This window comes from Somniosus microcephalus, chromosome 11 (assembly GCF_052327205.1).
Source record: "Somniosus microcephalus isolate GS21.2 chromosome 11, FLI_Smic_1.0, whole genome shotgun sequence".
In the NCBI taxonomy this organism is placed as follows: Eukaryota; Metazoa; Chordata; class Chondrichthyes; order Squaliformes; family Somniosidae; genus Somniosus; species Somniosus microcephalus.
Genome location: NC_140997.1, coordinates 138305876 through 138320220, shown reverse-complemented (window position 1 = coordinate 138320220; position 14345 = coordinate 138305876).

Genomic DNA, 14345 nt, shown 5'->3' with positions numbered 1-14345 from the left:
ACCCAATTCTAGTGAGTTTCCAACACCGAAGGAAGCTATTGGATATAGGTCCATCATGCCTGTGCTGGCTCGCTACAAGAGTACTCCAAACCTAATCTCACTACCCCAGTAGTTTCCTATATCTTCCTCTGCTTCAAATGTTTATCTTCTATCTATCTACTCTTAATAAATGCAATGTTGCAACTGAAATATTCAATGCTTTAACAATTGTGAAGCAAAAATAAACCTCCCCCTGATGACTGCCACAGACTGCCCCATTTCACCCATCAATTTATTTTAATTTTGAAAACTCCCATTATTTTGGCTTTTTATGCTGTAGTATATTTAGTATAAATAAATACAAGTATCTTGTCTCAACTAGTTTCTCATCACTGCAAAGTCTCCCGACTTGGCTCAAGTATTGTAATTTTGTAGTAACAAATTATAACTGAATAAATAGCGACCCTAATCATCGATTAGCATCCTAAAGAAATGTAAAGAGAAAAGAAGCAATTGGCTTTCCATTTAACCCCCACAAAGTGCCTTTCTTGGAAATTACACTGCCTTGAAAGGGCCCGATTTAAACACTGCTCCATAGTAGTAGAATAATAAATTTTTCATTGTGATGTAATGGTTCTGTGCCAATTAAACAGTTTTCTTCATCGTGTGAGCAGTGGGTTATCCAATGGTATGCAATCGCATTTTGGGGCAGAGTGGGGGGAAAACAGTATTAAAAGATAAAAACATAGAAATTTCCTGGTTTCTTTTGTTGCAGGGCAATAATTTGGATTTGCAGCCTGCCAATCTGAAGAGCAACTAGTATTCTAACTGAAAAGTCTAACTGCTGTATAGGCATATAATAAAGTTATTGCCTAAATGATGCCTGTTACACAGATCTACTGTAGCCACAATAATACATTGTTACATGGTCTAATACTACTGTTGTACAGTGTATTCTCTCTCCATCAGTAATGCCGCAGGAGATCTATATAAATCCTTCTACAGTTAATGAATTATGAGCTAAATTGGAGAAACTTGTACTTGACCAATGGAAAAAATAGATACTATGAAATCAAAATAAAATGACATACTGTCTTTCAATTATTGATGAATATATAACCTATGATAGTGATTTTGAAGTTTGCTGACTTCAAGATAAATTATCTTCGCTTTTATTTTTGTTTGTCAATTCAGTTTAAGAAATTTTATTCATCTAGTGCATTTAATATCCTCAGGACATCCACGGCCATTGAATCACTTTTGACATGTAGTTACTGGTTTAAAAAAAAAACTGGGTTAAGTGGCTACTGAGAATCAAAATCTGTCACTGGATTTTTCACTTTTATTGTCACTCAGTAGCTTAGATTGCCATCAAATCTTTGTAAAGCAGAACTGCTATGATCCAGCCCAAAATAAATACATTTATCTTCTGACTTAACGTAAGAATTGGGAGCAGGAGTAGGCCATACAAATCAAATCAAATCAACTTTTATTGTCATTGTTAGTGCACAAGTGCAGTACAACGAAATGTAGGCTTGCGGCTCCCGAGAGTGTACAATTTGGATTAGGACACTTAAACATTTCAACATACATTTGTACATATAAGCATAAATATGACCATAATAAAGTGCATCGGCAGATGTGCAGGCTTTAGTGTTTATTTGTGGAGTTCAGTAGGATGACAGCCCTGGGAAAGAAGCTGTTCCTAAATCTGGTCGTACGGGTGCGAATGCATCTGTAGCGTCTTCCAGATGGTAGGAGGGCGAACAGACTGTGGCTGGGGTGGGTAGGGTCTTTGATGATGGACCGTGCCCTCCGTAGGCAGCGTTTCTGATATATATGTTCTATGGTCGGTAGCTGGGTGCCGGTAATGCGTTGGGCAGTTTTGACTACCTGCTGCAGGGCAGAGCAGGCCCTTCGAGCCTGCTCTGCCATTCAATTATCATGGCTGCTCTTTTGACCTCAACTCCACTTTCCTGCCCAATCCCCATATTGAGTCCAAAAATATAATCTATCTCAGCCTTGAATATACTCAACGACTCAGCATTCACAGACTTTTAGGGCAGAGAATTCCAAAGATTCATGAGTGAAGAAATTCCACCTCATCTCAGTCTTAAATGGCCGACCCCTTAACCTGAGACTGTCCCCTAATTCTAGATTTACCAGCTGGGTCGTTCTACAGAAACGGTGACATTTGGAATTGCAAGATGTTTTGAAATGTATTTAATTTTACATAATCAAAACTTATTGTACAATATCAATTAACCTCTTAACTTTATCAATCCACAAAAATGAATCCACAAAAATGAAAGCTTAATGTATTTTAATTATTTTTATACATTCACTCGAATGCTTGTGCTGTCTTTTTGTCATTGGTGTTACTTATACCTTAAACAAAATTAAAGGTTCATCAGAATGCTATTTCTCAATTCAATTTGCACATATACTGAAAGACAGAGTAGGTTGATAATTTAAAAAGAAAGTTTTGATCTATTTATTTATTTCTTTATTATAATAATAAACAGGTATGTGTAAAGTTACATTGTGTTGTGGCGTACCGATCACAGAAAGGACACAATCCGCTTTTCGGTCCGTAAACTATAAATCAGGCGTCATGCCTTTAAGAAGGCTTTAAGAAACTCGATCTGCAACATAGTTAAGCCCAGAGCGGGGGAGGAGCAGTCGAAGCTGTGGACTGATGAAAAGCAGTCAGACTTGGTGTAGTCTCTGACGCCATTTTGTGTTCAACATGTATCCTCAACAATTAAACCTTTTCTGTTGAACCTCTCCGAGTTCAGTATTTTTTGCTAGGAGTACGTAGACTCCTACAGTGTGACATTTTTTCATTTGCGCCATGTTTTTGCTATAATATCAACAATAACTGAAGGACAGTCATCAAAATTGAATACTACCCTTAAACTGCTAATCATGAATAAAGCAACAATCAACAAACACAATTATAAAGTCAAAAATGACACCTTTTGATATATCACTGAAAAAAAACATGCAGTAACACCAGTGACACAATACAACACCAATGACTTGACCCCAGACTATTTCAAACAATGAATTTATTACATTTCATCTAGCTAATGTGCCATTTTTTTCAGTTAACTCATTTACAGCACTGAGAGATTCATATAATTTGAGTAATAACATAAAAAAACTTAGGCAAAGCACTTTTAAGACCAAAGAGGAGCACATTAAAGAGAGCACATTAACACCAAGAATGATTGTGTCTGAACATTCACAGAAATCACAGAAACCCCACAGTGCAGATAGAGGCCATTTCGGCCCATCGAGCCTGCACCGACACATATCCCACCCGATCCACATTGTCATCAACATCGTAGTCAACATCACCATTTTCATAGAAACTCATAAAACATGTAGCCTAGTTCTATCCTGATTGAGCCAGATATAAAACATACTCATTAGAACACAAGTAAACAAAGTAATCTGTCTTTACATCAACTTTAGGCTTCCAGCAACTGGTTTTTGACTTGTGGTCACACATCCAGCTGCCCCTTCAAATATGTCCAGATCTTCTGGTCAACCTGAACTGATCGTTTGTTCACAGGAACTGGCTCTGGCATGAAACACATTATCTGGTCGTCCCCATACCAGTTTACGTCATCTCTTGGGCTTGGCCAGAAAAACCTGTTCATGCCATTCCTGTGCATGCACTTGACTTTTATGTTGTGCTCTTCCACCTCCAGTATAGTGCCAGGGTATGGCTGGTCATCATACCTCACAATACACCACTGCCCGACATCAGGTTGGTGTGGTTGTTGTGGAGCAGAGTGGTCACGTTCTGTGATTTCTTGGAGACTGTAACATGGGCAATCCCATACGCCCTCTGCTGCATGGCAGAAACATGTGTGATGCTCAAAACTTGATGCATTTTCATGGTCCCCTTTATTGCCACAAGAGGCACCTCCAGCATTTTCTGTGCCTTAGTCTCAACCTCTTCCTCGCTTACATAGAACAGTTTCACCTGCGTTCCAGAGTCCTTTTAACTCCTGGAAGAAAGAGAGTGCATCTGGGATATCCCTTCCCTGACAGACCAAGATGTCGGCTGACCTCTTTAATGCACCCCCCACCCCATCCGGAGCACCCTTCCCATGGCTTGCCTCGAAGAAGTTCCAAGTGGTTTTGGGGAAGCTCTTCTGGTGAGGTTCTGAGCAAATCATGTAGAAATTGCCCTTCTGCTTGTATTGGGTGGCAGGGCCATCGCTGAAGAAATGAAGGTTCTGGACTTTAGGGCACTGATTTTTCACCATCTCCAGCCCATATAGCCACTGGGTCGTGCCTTCTACTTGGGGAGATCGTACTAAAGGGCATGGGGGGCTGGTCCATGTGGAGGGTCACTTGTTCATGTGACCCCCCAAAGTGCACAGACTGGATTTCATTTGCATACTTGCAAGTGTAGTTTTCACTAAAATCTATGTGTATAAGGCAGTCCTTGGAGGTCAGGTTCTCTCTTACATTTCTGTAAACATTGTACTGCCAATGGATGTTGAAGATGTGTCTGGAACTTAAAGAGCCTATCTTGAAAATGGGTAGCAAGCTCATCCTCTTATTGGCACATCTTTCTTGACAGTGATTGTTCTTCTCTTCTCAGACTCTTCACCTGGTTTGGAATGGTCAATCTTCTCCAGACGCCACTGGGTTAAAGTTACCAGTGTATTTAATGTTGATTCGGTGAGGGGATATGTGGTGCGTTCACATTCTTGGCATTCACCATAGGCACATGACTTTGAGTTATTGCAGACGGTGCTGTCAGCCATTTCATCCAGGTTTTAACACTCTTTGAGAGCCCAAGTTTGTCCAGTGTATCTGCCATAAACTGAAGATTTTCATGAGTCTTGCACTGACTCACTTGGTGTCACAACCCAAAAGGGTCTCTGCCTGCAGAAGAAGGCATAAGAAATCTGTTCTCCATGCTCAGCAACAAATCTCTTGTGGAGGTTGAGCACCTCTGTTTCTTCACTTCCTGTGGTCAGTCTGCTGACATCCTCTCTTAGGTAGAACTGTCTCACAGTCTTCCTCTTTGTGGTGGTTTCTCGAGAGCTGATCTTTGGTTTTCTCCAAGCTTTGTATGAGAAGCCAATGCTCTTCTGGCACAGCAGCTGGAATTTGTATTTTCTGATCAGCTTTCCCGTCAGTATGTTTGCAAAAACCTGTTTGGATTTTGTTTCTTTGGCTGCATTGTACTTTTCCTTTTAAATCTCCCACAAGAGCAAAGTGGAATTTCAGAGTGTTCTTGACTGGAGAGTGGACTGTGTAACCTTGGAGGATCTCTTTTGTCTTCGTTCCTGGGCTTTCGGAATTTGCAACACTACCCCGCAAACGGAAATAACGTTTCTTGTACATGTTGCATTGTCGTTTGTTTTCCTCAAGCTTATCTTCCAACTTCTGAATTTTCCTCTGGCTCCTTTGTGCATCTCTCCTGCGCGCTCTCCTCCCTTGTCGTAGTTGTCTGTCAAATATATTGGTGTAATATGTCAGAATAGCAATCCAATCATGTCTTCAATTATATTAAATTCATTCAAATGATCAATTTCTCATTTCCCTTCCTACATACTTAAAAGCCTCGCATAAAATTATCAAATAAATCATCAAATTTATAACAAATGAACAGAGACAGCAGACTCACCATGTGCCTCTTGATCGCACTTCCTCCAATGACCTCTTGAACCAGGAAGTACTTCCAAAAGTCATTGCATTTTTTCAAAATAGTGTTTTGTGAAGCAGTAACACCAGTGACATAACATGGGGTTACCGCTATTACCGTTACATTATATAATAATATTCAGTTGGTATTTTAGTTTATTTAGGTTTCCATTCCATAAATGTGACATTTGTATATTTTAAACTCAGAATATGTCTCTAAACTTACATACATGATCTGAGTGACAAGCAAATTGCTTGCACTTGGTATTTTATATAAATTATAAAAAACAAAGAACAGTCTATATTTATCAAAAATATATATTACATGTGATCATTAAGTTCATTTAAAGTATTTTGCTTGCTGCAAAGGTGAGACAGGAATGCCACCGTTTCTGTAGAATGACCCAGCCAGGGGAAACAGCCTCTCTGCATCTACCCTGACCATGCCCCTCAATCTTATGTTTCAATGAGATCACCTCATACTTCTAAACTTGAGAGTATAGGCCAGTGCTACACCATCTGTCCTCCATAGGACAACCCTCTCATCCCAGGGATCAATCTAGTGAACCTATGATTATAATTGTATTTATAAAGCACCTTTTTAATGTAGTAAAATGTCCCAAGGCGCTCCACAGGAGTGTTTATAAGGCAAAAAATTGACACTGAGCCACAAGAAATTAGGGCAGATGGTCAGAGGGTAGGTGTTGAGTGTCTTAATTAAATAAAGTTAAATATATTTTAAAATATAAAATAGCATAAACATTGAAGTGAACTAAAAGTAATGCAGTGTGATGTATTGCTGAGATGGCTTGATGGTTTAAAAATGCAGTGTTTAATGAATGAGATGTTGGCACTAAGGTTTTATATAGGTTGTTCCTTACAGGGACAAGTAAGGGGAGGAGTAATACTATCTTAAAGCTGATTTTAAGTTGCAAAGAGCACTTTTGCAAAGACTACTTCTAACAGATGTTCAATGCAATAAAACATTTTTCTCTATCATTGAAATAAGGGAAAATTAATGATTACTTCTGGTAAATATTCAAAGGGTAGTAAATATTAGTTTATTATCCAATTATGGTGTGCAATGAGGAAAAGGGGATCAATGCCAAATAAAGTAGCAAATACCCTGGGAACAAATGGCATATAACCAAGATTACTGAACGAGACTAGGGACTTGATTTGTGGAGTACTGGCTAGTCATGGAATTCATAGATACCTGCAGAGGTTCTGCAGGAAGGGAAGTGAGTAAATGCCCATTTAAAGGGAACCAATCTGACATGGGCACTGCAGGCCCATTAGTATATCAATAGTAGGTGAAATAATGGAAGCTATAGTAAGGAGTAGGTCAAAAGTATACTTGTATACCAAGCTGCTTTTAAAGGCTTATTTGGCAAATCTCGTTTCTCTTTCTCTTTCCACCCTCCCCCCCCCCCCCCCCCCCCCCCAAGGACTGATGTCGAGTCAGTCTATCAAACAAACTATGTTTAATACTATTCAACAGAGTTTAACACGAAAACACAGGAGAACTAAATTACAGGTCTGTACTCTTTGCAGGCCTGATGTCATGACGTCATCACGTTTTCCTGCCGCTGGAGGATCACGTGATCAACGTGATGACGTCATCGCGTTTGGTCTCATTGTTAAACAGACCGCGCTATGTACATATATTAGATCAGAGTCCAGATCTGACAAGCCTGTCAGAGCGACTCCTGTACTGTTGGAGTGGACATTGTTGAACAGCTGACGGGCTGGCAGATGGAAGCCTTGGGTCTGGCGTGGATGCAGCGGGAGGTCGACCACGTCATGGTGGCTGTGCGGTCTCTACTGGCTGGTCAATGTCCAGGTGTGCCGGTTTGAGATGGTCAATGGATATGTGGCTCTTGTCTTCTGTCTCCAGTGCGTCAGCATTCTTTAGCTCCGCTGGTACGTCTGAAGATGGAAAGCCGTGATGCGAAGTTGGGATACGCGCAAAAGCCTTGGCTGTTTCCCGGTGGTTGCTGAGTTGGTCGGCTGCGGACCACGGCTCGGTTGGAAGCGGCAGGAAATCGTACACTAGCTCCGCGGCGGACGATTGCGGGACCCACGGAAGCTTATCCACCCACCCGGCGCCTTGGAGGCTGGCCCTCAGTGATGCTTTTAACGATCTGGAAATGTTCACACAAACCGCTTGCCTGCGGGTGATAGGCCGTGGTGCGGTGAAGCTTGCACCCTGTGCCACAGCGTTCCAGAGCTCGGAGTCTGAAGGAATGTCCGCCGAAACGTGCGACCCACGAGGAGAGGAATGCTCTGGCGACATGGCCATCTAGTAGTACGGTTGACCATGGTGAGGATGTGTGTGAACCCCTGTGACGGTGGAAGCGGTCAGATGAGGTCCACGTTGACATGGTCGAATCGACGTTCTGGTACTGCGAACGTGCCAATGGTGCCTTGACATGCCGTTGCACCTTAGACTTTTCACAGACGACGCAGGTATTAGCCCAGTCGCGGATATCCTTAAGCATTCCTCTCCAGACAAACTTGGCCGACATTAATTTTTGAGATGCCTTCACACCATGGCCAGCTACGTGTTGGATGAATGAAAGTTAGCTGTCGCTGCTGTCGAGCCGACCACGGTTCGGCGGTCTTGGCCATGGCGAAGGTCAGTGGTTTGTGATCTACAAACACAGCGAAGGGACGTCCTTCTAACAAATAACGGAAATGGCGGATAGCCAGGAACAGCGTCAGTAACTCCCGGTCGAAAGTGCTGTATTTGTGTTCATTGCGCCGGTGTCCCGTTGACCCACTGTTCCTGTACGGCACCTATGGCATAGTCGGAAGCGTCGGTGGTAAGGGCGATGGTGGCACCTGGCAGAGGGTGTGCCAACATAGTTGCATTGGTTAGAGCGTTTTTTGTTGTCGAAAGCATTGTCCATTTCGACCTTCCAGGCTATTGTATTCTTTCCAGCCTTGCCTTTGAGGGCCTCGTAGAGGGGCTGCATGAGTTGTGCTGCCTTCGGTACAAAGCGGTGGTAGAAATTCACCATGCCCAGGAATTCTTGAAGAGCCTTGGTGGACTGCGGCCTTGGGAATGCCGTAATTGCTTCGACCTTTGATTGCAGCGGAATTGCGCCCTCCGAAGTAATGCGGTGGCCCAAGAAGTCAACCTGCTGTAGGCCGAACTGACACTTGGCCGGGTTGATTATGAGGCTATGTTGGCTGAGGCGCTGAAAGAGGGTGCGTAGATGGCAGACGTGTTCCTCTTTGGTAGAGCTGGCTATCAGGATGTTGTCGAGGTAGACAAATAAAAACTTAAGATCCCGCAGGACCGAGTCCATTAGTCGCTGAAAAGCCTGTGCAGCGTTCTTGAGCCCAAATGGCATCCGTAGAAATTTTCTGGACGTCCTGCGGGTGTACGGGAACTTGGTGGTAGCCACGGACGAGGTCGACCATGGAGAAGATTGAGTTTCCCGTCAAATGGGTGGAGAAATCCCGGGAATAGTGGCGTCATTAAGGCGTCGGTAGTCCCCGCATGGCCGAGGACCAAGGACTATTCGACCAGCGAATAATCCCCAGCCGTTCTATCGTGGCAAACTCTGCCTTCGCAGCCGCGAGCTTCCCGGGTTCCAGGCGCCGAGCTCGTGCGTAAACTGGAGAGCCAGTCGTAGTAATGTCCGAGGAGGAGAAAGTGGGCCTGGTCAGCTCCGGGATTTAACCTAATAGGCGAGTCGAGGGAGAGGCCGTCCCAGACTAAATATCGAGTGCTGAGGCAGGAAGGATGCAACACTGCGCCGGTGTTGCATAAAAAGGCCCGAGAGGGAATCTGTAATATACAGGAGCTTCCCGGAATTTCCAATCGCCATCGTGGCCGCGGAACGTCCCTCAGGCTCGGTCCTCCATTTCTGGAGTTGCTGCTGGTGTTGATGTTTGTTTTGTTTAGGCGCGAAACTGCAGGGAGGGCGGCAGCTTCTGGCGTTCGCGCCAATACGGGTGTGGTAAAAGCACAAGCCGGGGGATGGAGGCGTCGGGGCGGCGTTCGCGGGGGAGGGGTGCCTCGTGGCGGCGCAGGATTGCTGCGTGACTGCATAAATCGTATCTGCTTCTGCAGCAAGTGCTGCGCAATCTGTGGCTTCTGATCTGGCGAGGGCAGCCTGAACCTGCTCGGGTAGTTGACTCGGGAATAACTGCCGAAAGAGGAAACATTGTGGTTCGGAGCCAACTCAGATGGCTTGGAATCGCCAAGCCCGGGCATAGCAAGCAGTCGGCGGGCACGCTCCGCCTTCGTGAGCCCGAAGACCTGTATTAACCGCGCTTTAAAAGTATCATACTTGCTGTCAACCGGGGGGTTTTCGAGCAGGCTGATGATCCGTGAGACTGTGGAGCTGTCGAGTGCGGAGACTACGTAAAGGTAACTGGTCTGATCCGCAACGATATTTCGGAGTTCATAGAAACATAGAAACATAGAGATAGGAACAGGAGTAGGCCCTTCGAGCCTGCTCCGCCATTCAATGAGATTGATCTTACCAGTTCAGTACCCCGTCCCCGCCTTTTCTCCGTAACCCTTAATCCCCTTAGCCTTCAGAAATATATCCAATTCTCTCTTGAAAATATTTATTGAATTAGCCTTCACAGCCCTCTGTGGCAGGGAATTCCACAGGCTCACCACTCTTTGAGTGAAGAAATTCTTTCTCATCTCTGTTTTAAATGATTTGCCCGCTATTTTTAGACTGTGGCCCCTGGTCCTGTGCTCCCCGGCCATTGGAAACATTCTCTCTGAATTCAGCCTGTCCAGGCCTGCCATAATTTTATATGTTCCGATGAGATCCCCTCTCAATCTTCTAAACTCCAGTGAGTACAAGCCCAAACTATTTAATCTCTCTTCGTAGGTCATTCCCGCCATTCCAGGTATCAGCCTGGTGAATCGCCGTTGCACTCTTTCCATGGCAAGAACATCCTTCCGCAGATGGGGCGACCAAAACTGTACACAATACTCCAGATGCGGTCTCACCAGCACCTTGTACAGCTGTAGTAAGGTATCCCTATTCCTATACTCGAACCCCCTTGATATGAAGGCCAACATACCATTTGCCTTCTTAATCGCCTGTTGCACCTGCATGCTCTCCTTCAGTGACTGGTGCACAAGAACACCCAGGTCCCTCTGCACTTCCCCCATCTCCCAATCTATTGCCATTTAGAGAATAATCTACCCTCCTGTTTTTACCCCCAAAGTGGATAACCTCGCATTTATCCACATTATAGTGCATCTGCCACGTATCCGCCCATTCCCCCAACCTGTCCAAATCGCACTGTAGCCTCCTGACATCCTCATCAGAGCCCACCCCTCCTCCTAGTTTAGTGTCGTCAGCGAATTTGGAAATATTGCATCCAATTCCCTGATCCAGATCATTTATATATATTGTGAACAGCTGGGGTCCCAGGACAGATCCTTGCGGCACCCCGCGAGCCGTTTATTCCAACTCTCTGTTTTCTATCCGCCAGCCAGTTCTCTATCCACGTTAATACTTTGCCCCCAATCCCATGAGCCTTAATTTTGCATGATAATCTTTTGTGTGGAACCTTATCGAAGGCTTTCTGGAAGTCAAGGTACACCACATCCACTGGCTCTCCCCCATCTATTTTACCAGTTACTTCCTCAAAAAATTCCAGCAGATTAGTCAAACACGATTTACCCTTTGTAAATCCATGTTGACTCTGTCCGATCCTTTCCCCATTTGTCAAGTGCTCCGCTATTTTATCCTTAATAATGGACTCTAGCATTTTGCCCACAACCGATGTAAGGCTTACTGGTCTATAATTCCCTGCTTTCTCTCTACCCCCCTTTTTAAATATTGGGGTAACATTAGCTACCCTCCAATCCACGGGTACTGTTCCCGAGTTCCGGAAGATGATCCTTAGAGCATCTGCTATCTCCAGGGCCACCTCCTTAAGTACCCTAGGATGTAGTTTATCAGGCCCCGGGGATTTGTCGGCCTTCAGTCCCCTCAACTTACCCAACACCATATCCCTAGAGATACTAATTTCTGTCAGCTCCTCCCTCTCATTAGTCCCTATGTTTGCCGATATTCCTGGGAGGTTATTTGTGTCCTCCTTTGTGAATACAGAACCAAAGTATGAGTTTAATTGGTCTGCCATTTCCTTATTCTCCATTATATATTCTCCCGAATCGGACTGCAAGGGACCGACTTGGGATTTTACCAGTCTTTTCCTCCTGATATACCGATAAAAGCTTTTGCAGTCTGTCTTTATGTTTGCTGCAAGTTTACTTTCGTATTCTATTTTCCCCTTCCTGATTAATCCCTTTGTCCTCTTTTGCTGTATCCTGTACTGCCCCCAATCTTCCGGTCTGGTGCTTTTTTTTTGCCAGTTGATATGCCCTTTTTTTTGATTTTATGCTGTCCCTAATTTCCCTCGTTATCCACGGTTGAGTCACCTTTTTAGGTTTATTTTTATGCCAAACCGGTATAAACATGTTCTGGAATTCTTCCATTCTATCTTTGAATGCTTGCCATTGTCTATCCACTGTCAATCCCCCCAGAAACACCACCCAATCAATCTTACCCAATTCCCGTCTCATGCCCTCGTAATTCCCTTTATTTAAGTTCTGGACCTTAGTCTCTGATTCAATTTCCTCACTCTCCATCTCGACTGAGAGCTCGATCATATTATGATCGCTCTGACCCAAGGGGCCTCGTACAAGAAGATTGCTGATAAGTCCCTTCTCATTGCACAATACCCAGTCTAAAATGGCCTGATCTCGAGTCGGCTCCTCGACATATTGGTCCAGATAACCGTCCCGAAAACATTCCAGGAATTCCTCCTCCTCAGAATTTTTACTAATTTGGGTAGTCCAATCAATATGTAAATTAAAGTCACCCATGATGACAGCTGTGCTCTTATCGCACGCTTCTCTAATTTCCCTTTTTATGCCTTCCCTCACCTCCATATTACTATTTGGAGGCCTATATATCACACCCACTAACGTTTTCCTCCCCTTGCTATTTCTCATTTCTACCCATACAGATTCCGTTTCATCCGAGTTAATATCCTTCCTTTCCATTGCATTAATCCCCTCCTTTACCAGCAATGCTACCCCACCTCCCCTACCTTTTTGCCGATCCTTCCTAAATATTGTATATCCCTGGATGTTAAGTTCCCAGCCTTGCCCACCCTGCAGCCACGTTTCTGTAATCCCAATCAAATCATACTTGTTTACCTCTATTTCCACAACTAATTCATCCACCTTGTTCCTAATGCTTCTAGCATTAAGATACAAAGCCTTCAGGCTTGCTTTTTTCACACTCTCATTATACATAGATACATAGATAGGAGCAGGAGTAGGCCATTCGGCCCTTCGTGCCTGCTCCGCCATTCGATGAGATCATGGCTGATCCTTTAATTCAGTATCCCGTCCCCGCCTTCTCTCCGTAACCCTTAACCCCTTTTGCCCGTAGAAATATATCTAATTCCCTCTTAAATATATTTAATGAGCTGGCGTACACTGCCCTCTGTGGCAATGAGTTCCACAGGTTCACCACTCTCTGAGTGAAGAAATTCCCCCTCATCTCTGTCCTAAATGGTTTAGCCCTTATCCTTAAATTATGTCCTCTAGTTCTGTTCTCACCTGCCAAGGGAAACATTCCTTCTGCATCCAGTCTGTCTAGACCTGTCAGAATTTTATACACTTCTATGAGGTCCCCTCTCAATCTTCTAAACTCCAGTGTGTACATCCCTAAACTACATAGTCTCTCCTCATAGGTCATTCCCGCCATTCCTGGTATCAGCCTGGTGAATCGCCGCTGCACCCCCTCCATGGCAAGAACATCCTTCCTCAGATGAGGCGACCAAAACTGTACACAGTACTCGAGGTGTGGTCTCACCAGTGCCCTGTACAGCTGCAGCAAGGTATCCCTGTTCCTGTATTCTAACCCTTTTGCTATGAAGGCCAGCATACCGTTTGCCTTCTTGACCGCCTGTTGCACCTGCATGCTCGCCTTCAGTGACTGGTGTACAAGAACACCCAGGTCTCTCTGTACTTCCCCCTCTCCCAATCTATTGCCATTTAAATAATAATTTGCCCTCCCGTTCCTGCACCCAAGGTGGATAACTTCGCACTTGTCCACATTATAGTGCATCTGCCATTTATCCGCCCAATCGCCCAGTCTGTCCAAATCGCTCTGGAGCTTCCTGGTCTCTTCCTCTGAGCCCACCCCCCCTCCTAGTTTAGTGTCGTCTGCAAATTTGGAAATGCTGCATCCGACTCCCTGATCCAGGTCATTAATGTAAATTGTGAACAGCTGGGGGCCCAGGACAGATCCCTGTGGTACCCCACTTGTTACTGCCTGCCATTCAGAAAATGAGCCGTTTATTCCAACTCTCTGTTTTCTATCTGACAGCCAGTTCCCTATCCACGCCAAAACTTTCCCCTTTATCCCATGAGCCTCAATTTTCCATGCTAATCTTTTATGTGGGACCTTATCGAAGGCCTTTTGGAAGTCCAGGTACACCACATCTACTGGCTCTCCCCCATCTATTCTACCAGTTACTCCCTCAAAAAATTCCAATAGATTAGTCAAGCACGATTTACCCTTTGTAAATCCATGTTGACTCTGTCCTATCCTGTCCCCATTTGCTAAGTGCTCCGCTATTTCATCCTTAATGATGGACTCCAGCATTTTGCCCACAACTGATGTAAG